Source organism: Haplochromis burtoni, unplaced genomic scaffold, assembly GCF_018398535.1.
Source record: "Haplochromis burtoni strain Fernald_Lab_line unplaced genomic scaffold, NCSU_Asbu1 Contig_2181, whole genome shotgun sequence".
NCBI lineage: Eukaryota > Metazoa > Chordata > Actinopteri > Cichliformes > Cichlidae > Haplochromis > Haplochromis burtoni.
In genome coordinates this window covers 5,734-12,749 of record NW_024584542.1, presented here as the reverse complement: position 1 = coordinate 12,749, position 7,016 = coordinate 5,734, and the positions used below count along the sequence as shown (strand labels likewise).

General features: G+C 38.2%; 1 pseudogene; it reads left to right on the top strand.

Annotated features, from left to right (window-relative positions):
• Positions 1-2,378: 2,378 nt before the first annotated feature.
• Positions 2,379-7,016, top strand: part of LOC121813659 — a 6,549-nt pseudogene continuing 1,911 nt past the window's right edge.

Here is a 7,016-nt window from a genome sequence, read left to right as displayed (position 1 = left end):
CCAGACCTTTTTACCTAGAAGTCATTTCATTATTTAAGATCAAACTTTGTACCCTTCACTGTTCCTATAAAACTTTCTTGTCTCTTTGTGCTTTGTTGTGAATTTAACTGAAAATTAATCTAAATAGTTGTTTAAAAGTACATATATTTAAATGTTGATCAACAACCTGTCATTTCTTAACTAGTGAATTTTTATTTTTATTCATCACCTTTTGGGAGAAATTATTAGAAGCATCCTGTTTTACTTTAACTTTAGCGTGTGGGCTAAAAGTAATCGGTATGTTACTGCTGCTTAGAGGCTGCAGAACAGATAACCTGTAACTCTGATAAAGGAGCTGTTCTGATAAAGTGACGCAATTACGGAATATTTTTAAAGTCTCCTATTCCACATCCTCCAACGAAACTCATCACTTTAAGTGTAACTGAAAATGTTCTCTGATGTGAAGCTCACAGTGAGGCATTTAATGCTGCGTGTTCCAGAAGCAAGCAGCTGCAGTGTCATTTCCAATAAAACAAGCCCAAAAAAGGAGCCTGTGTCTGGTGAATGTTCTGATATCCAAAAAGAAAAATCTTCCACTTGAATGAAAATTTGTTGATGTTTTCAGACATGGCCCTCAACTTACCAAACCACCCCCCTGCAACTGTATCTCTGTTCTTAAAGTGGTAAGCACCTATTTTATCTCCTAATCACAAACAGTGCAATATGATTGTCTTGGCCCTCAGTAAACATAACTGAAATGTGCATATTACTACTCCTGAAATGATCAACAACAAATCTCTATGAAATATTAATTAAACATGAGCTAAATATTAAACTCAAAATATACAGTAGGGATTTTGCGCCTACAGCAGCTGGTGATGAGAACGTGTTGCTCAAACAAGAGTCCCGCTAAGATCCATAGAGACGCAAAAGGAGTCTCAATGATTAGAGTCGTAATTACAGTGAGTCACCACTAGATGTCAGCAGATCGCAGGATTTCTTTTCCCGAGACGTAATTCTGTTAAACTTTCTGTGCCATGATGACATCCAGTTCAGCAAAAAAGTAACTTTTATACCATTAAAGTTATTTTTCATCTCTTTTATTAAGGCTTTTCTACTCTAAAGTTTATATTAAAACTAGCAGTAGCACTCACTGGCCTATTTATTAGGGACACACAGCAGTGTGACTGTGACATAGAGATCAAAAAAACTTTAGACATCAAAAATTCAGACGGTTTGGTTAAATTACATCTCTGCCTTGTATTACTTGAAGTGCCTGGTAGCTTTGTGGTCACTTTAAAAATCATTCTATCTCTTAAAGTCTGGCCATTAGTGAAAGGCTACTGTGCAAATATTTACACTCATTTTACCTCAATGCCAGTGACATTGTGTCTTTTCTTCATACTGTAGGTATGTGTAGGAGGTGTAGGTATGAGTCTGAAGGTGCAACCACAAATAAAAATTCCTTTGATTTTGATAATTCTAGGTTTATGAGAACACATCAGTTTGCTGGAAGATGTAAATTACATACTAATCAATGTATATTCATAATTACAATACTGTACTTAAAAAAAACTACTGACATCTATCTTTTATCTTTAAATACTAAAAGAATGATGTATTTATTTCTTTATGTGTACATTTATGTATATTCAAATGTACAAGATAAAATCATTTTGGCCAGAGGCTATTAGGTCTTTTTCTTAGGTAGCCACACCCATGTGTGCACACATATCAAAGGTCATAACTTACACCACTAGAAAACAATCATCATTTGCTTCATGTAATGCTAATGTCTGCAGTATATTGCCTCACTGGGAAATGAGGAAATAACACAAGAATCATATCAGCAATCATATCTGTCCCGCATTTAGCAGGTTAAACTAAAATAAACAATAAAAGACGAATCAAATAGACCAATATGGCAAGGCTGGGTTGGTCGATTTGGTAAAGTAAATCCGTCATCTTTCTTTGCCTTTAGATAGTAATTCTGATGGCAAAAGAGCCAAACGGGACAGGCAAAAAAAAAAAAATCAAAAAAACGATCATATCAACAAGAGAAGAAACACCTTAATTACCAGCTTCTCAGCTGTCCCCATCCTGTTCCCATGCATTCGTGTATGTATTTTTTTTTAACATTTACATTAACTTTGTAAATTATTTAAGTTTAATTATGGTTTAAAAAATTAATAAAAAAAATAAATAAATAAAATACATAACATTTGCAGGGAACAGTGGTTATTGTTTGCTTTTTATTTTTATATTTGTCATTATTTTAATGTATAAATTTTTTTTAAGTGCCGTTAGCAAGCTTCTATAACAAAACTGTCACATAATAATTGGTTTAAGACTTGCAGAAGTTGAAGCCCCACCCCACATTTCCCTGCGTTTCCCTTCAATTAGTTAAAAACTCCGCTGTGCGCCTGTGGATTTCATCCAAATGGCAGAGAAATGGCAGCAGCAGTGTGCCGTCGAGTTGGACCTGTATCAGTTTTACTGCTCGGTATGTCTGGACCTGCTCAAAGATCCCATCACCATCCAGTGTGGACATACTTACTGCAGAATCTGCATCGAGGGGTTCTGGGAGCAGGAAAATGAAACGGGAACGTACAGCTGTCCTCAGTGTAGGGAGGCCTTCAGCCCAAGGCCTGTCCTCGGGAGGAACACCATGCTGGCTGAGGTGATGCATCCACGGTGCTGCTTGGAAAAAAAAGAATTAAAAAAAAAAATCCGATTTAATTAATGTACCTTTTTTTTGTTGTTGTTGTTGTTGTTGTTGCTTTGTTTGTTTGTTTTGCTATTTAAATACACATTTACGCCTACTGGTCACGTGGTTAGTGCCGTGTTTGACCCACTCCTTTCTTCAGACCTGCTTTGATTCTTCGTGGCACAGACTCAGCAAGGTGCTGGAAACATTACTCAGTGTTTGTGGTTCAACATTTCGTGACAGTATCACACAATTGCTGCAGATTTGTCGTTGATGTCAGGTTTCAGCTTTGTGCCATGATCTGCAGCTATCTCTCAGATAAGCTCATCTGTTACTAAAGGACACGTGGTGTGTCAAGAAAATATCCCCAACACCATTAAATTATTGACATTATTAACAGCAGTCTGTCTTCTGGTGTGGTTCCTGCAAATTTCAAACATGCAGTAGTGCAGCCACTGCTTAAGAAACCTGGCCTTGATCACACAGTTTTAGCGAACTATAGGCCTATTTCCAAGCTGCCTTTACTCTCCAAGGTTTTAGAGAAAATGTTTTTAGTCAACTGAAAGATTTTCTAGATGATAATGGCATCTTTGAGGTTTTTCAATCAGGTTTTAAAACCCTTCATAGCACAGAATCTGCATTATTAAGGGTTTTTAATGACATCCTTCTGGCATGTGATTCTGGTAACCATGTTGTTCTTGTCTTGCTTGACCTAACTGCTGCCTTTGACACCGTAGACCACAATATTCTAATTTCTCGATTAAGTGATGTAGTGGGTATTGGTGGCACTGCACTTAATTGGTTTAGGTCTTATTTGTCAGATAGAACTTTCTCTGTCAGCCTTCTCGGTCAGAATCATCTTCTGCTCCTCTGTCACGCTGTGTCCCACAGGGCTCAATTTTAGGGCCGCTGCTTTTTATTGTATTTATTGCCTCTGGGTTCCATCCTTAGAAGGCATGGGATCACATTTCATTGTTATGCAGACTGCCAAATTTATTTGCCACTGAAGCAGAAGGTGGCATCTCCATAAAACCTCTCATGACATGCCTAGATGACATTAAAGCTTGGTTGGCTCTAAACTTTTTAAATTTTAATGAAAAGAAAACAGAGTTGTTGGTGTTTGGACCCAGTGGTCCCTGTGAGTCCTCCTCTGTAGATTTGGGACCCCTGGAAGTTTATTTTAAACCTGTTGTTACTGACCTTGGTTTTAAGTCAGAGCAGTGGTGAAGTCCAGTTTTTATCATTTAAGGCGACTGGCAAGAGTAAAATCTTTTCTTTCGAGGCAGCACCTTGAAACAGTGATCCATGCTTTTATTTCTTCCCGCCTGGACTACTGTAACGCACTTTATGTGGGGGTCAGTCAGTCATTGCTCTCACGTCTGCAGCTGGTTCAAAATGCTGCTGCACGACTCCTAACAGGAACTTGTAAAAGAGAGCATATAACCCCTGCTGGCCTCACTGCACTGGCTGCCTGTGTCTTTTAGAGTTCATTTTAAAATTCTCATGTTTGTTTTTAAATGCCTTCACAGTCTTGCCCCGCCTTACCTCTCTGAGCTTCTTCATCCCCACACACCCTGTCGGTCTCTCAGGTCAGCTGACCAGCTGCTCCTGGAGGTACCGAGATCCAGGAGGAAGCTCAGAGGGGGCGGGGCCTTCTCTATTGTGGCTCCAAAATTATGGAATAATTTGCCCTTGCACGTTAGAGAGGCCCCTTCACTGTCCACTTTTAAATCACGTCTTAAAACCCACTTTTATTCCTTGGCTTTTAACCTCAGTGAGACTTAGTTTCTCTTAATTGAAGTAGTTATTTAATTATATTTTAACTTTTCTTCTTTTATTTGGCTTTTATTTATATCTTATGTAATTTTATTTATGTTCCAATGTACAGCACTTTGTGTCAGCTGTGGTTGTCTTAAAGTACTTTATAAATAAAAGTGATTGATTACACCTACACAAGTAAGCTGGGTGTGTGTGTGGGTGGGTGGGTATCAGTCCCAGAAGATTAGCAATTTCTGAAAGACGGACACCAGCATGTCTGGCACGAATAACCATGCCACATTGAAATGAATCTTTTTTTCCATTCTGGTTCTCTGTGTCTAATAACGTCCCAGGAGTATAATTCCTTATTTATTTTGGCATGGCATTAGATTTTTTGTAGGTGATTACCACACCCACTGTTGTTACTCCTAAAATATTTTCATACACAACATTATTTTCATAACCAGCTATTCTGTACACAACAACATATTATGTTGTCTTTTTTCCATTGCATTTTCTACAGTTTTAAAGAAAATACACAATTGGGATACTTTAGCTGACTTCATCCTCTTTCCATTCTAGTTTGATTCTGTTTGTCGTGCAAAACCTTTGACTGCTTTTATTTGATCACTGTAGGTTGTAGAGAAGCTGAAGAGGACAGTAACCCAACAGGCCCGTCCAGCTTCTCCTCTTGCTCCTGCAGGACCAACAGACATTGCCTGTGATTTCTGTTGTGGGACCAAAAGAAACAAAGCCAGCATGTCTTGCCTGACCTGCTTGGCATCGTACTGTCCTGCACATCTTGAGCCTCACCACAGTTTTCCTGTGCTGAAGCTTCACAAGCTGGTGTCTGCTACAGTGCCATTAAAGGAAAAAATATGTGCAAAGCACAACAAGCTGATGGAGGTTTACTGTAAGACTGATCAAAGATGTATCTGCTATTTGTGCACCATGGACGATCACTGGCGCCACTCAACAGTGACAGCAGCAGCAGAAAGAGCTGCTGAGCAGGTAAAGATCAATAAAAAGATGAAATGAATCTGGAGTGTTTAAATTTTTCTCTGATCCTGCGGTTTCTTTTTGCAGGGACGGCTTTTTCTGAGTCACTGTGCCGTTAAGCGCAAATCCCAGGAGAGACAAAAAGAGCTGAATGAGCTGGTCCAAGCTGTGAAGGACTTCAAGGTGTGGAAATAAGACTAGAAACCAAATATCTCTACTGACCCACAGTGCTGTCTAGTACATGTTGTGCTTTGTGGTAGTGTAAACTAAAAAATTACTTGGTTAAATTCCAACTACTGCTTTCAGATTAATACAGCTTTCATAAGAATAACTGCCTCCTTAATGTGCTTTATACTGTAAGGTGAAGACCCTACAATCATACAGAGATGATTCATATGAGTTATACAGGGTTTTTTTTTTTTGGTTTTTTCTATTAAGAGCATTAACAGGCTTTAATCCTGTATTTTCAATGTACCTAATACAAGAGATTCAGTCAGCAAATGGAATTGGCTGACTGTGGCCCATTTCATCTGTGTGCAACAGGCACATAGTTGCTTGTACACTTTGAGATATTGTTTACATGGAAACTTTTCACAGTGAGTCAAGATGCAAAGTAAACTGCAGATGAACCACGACAAACACATTTTTTAACAACAAACCTAATTGGTCACTTAAAGGAGCTAATGAGGACAACATGAGTAAAAATAAAGCTCTCCAGAAAATACTTGGAGTAAAAATCAGAAATTAAAATCCATCAATGAGACACTAACTATTGCATATTTATAAATGCAGTGGCTACATTTTATTTTCTTTATATTGGTTTATGAATTTTGCCGCAGTTTTCTAAATTCGCCTCCAAAAAGTATTTTTTTTCCTAATTTAAACCTTCTTTGTATAAAACAGATTTGTTTTCAGACTGCAATGAAGTCCAAAGACAAGCTCTTTGATGAGCTGATCTCCTACATACAAAAGCAACGTACTTTAATAAAGCAGCTGATTGAGGCTCGAGAGAAACTTGCAGTTGTTCGGGCAGAAGCTCTGCAGCTGCAGCTGGAGGAGGAAATCGTCAGGCTGAAGAAAAGAGACGCTGACCTGGAACAGCTTTCTCATACAGAAGATCACATTCATTTCATTCAGGTAGGAAATGTGTGTATTTTGTGTTGTAGGCCAACCCATGTTTCTTTCTAAAATTCTGTCACCATTTAGACTCTATATTTAATTCAGTGTTTTATAACCAAAAAGTCACATCTGGAGCTGTAAAAGCTCAAATGGTTGTAGAGGAAAACCTGTTTAAACATTACCTCATGAAGACATAAACACTGCACTATCACTATTTTGTTAATTGCTATGTTTTGTAGCGCTCATTTCACGTAAGGCCAAAGCTTCCCACCCGAGCAAAGAAAAATCCAGGTGAAAGAGAAACCTAAAGTGAAACATGCAGTTTGAGCCAACATTGTAACTTCTTGCTGGGGAGTTTATGAGGATGCATAAATTTGATTTAAAATGTGTTGCTGTGCAGCAAATGTTCATCAATGAATATGAGCATTTCAAAAATTTAAATTGGGGGGGGGGG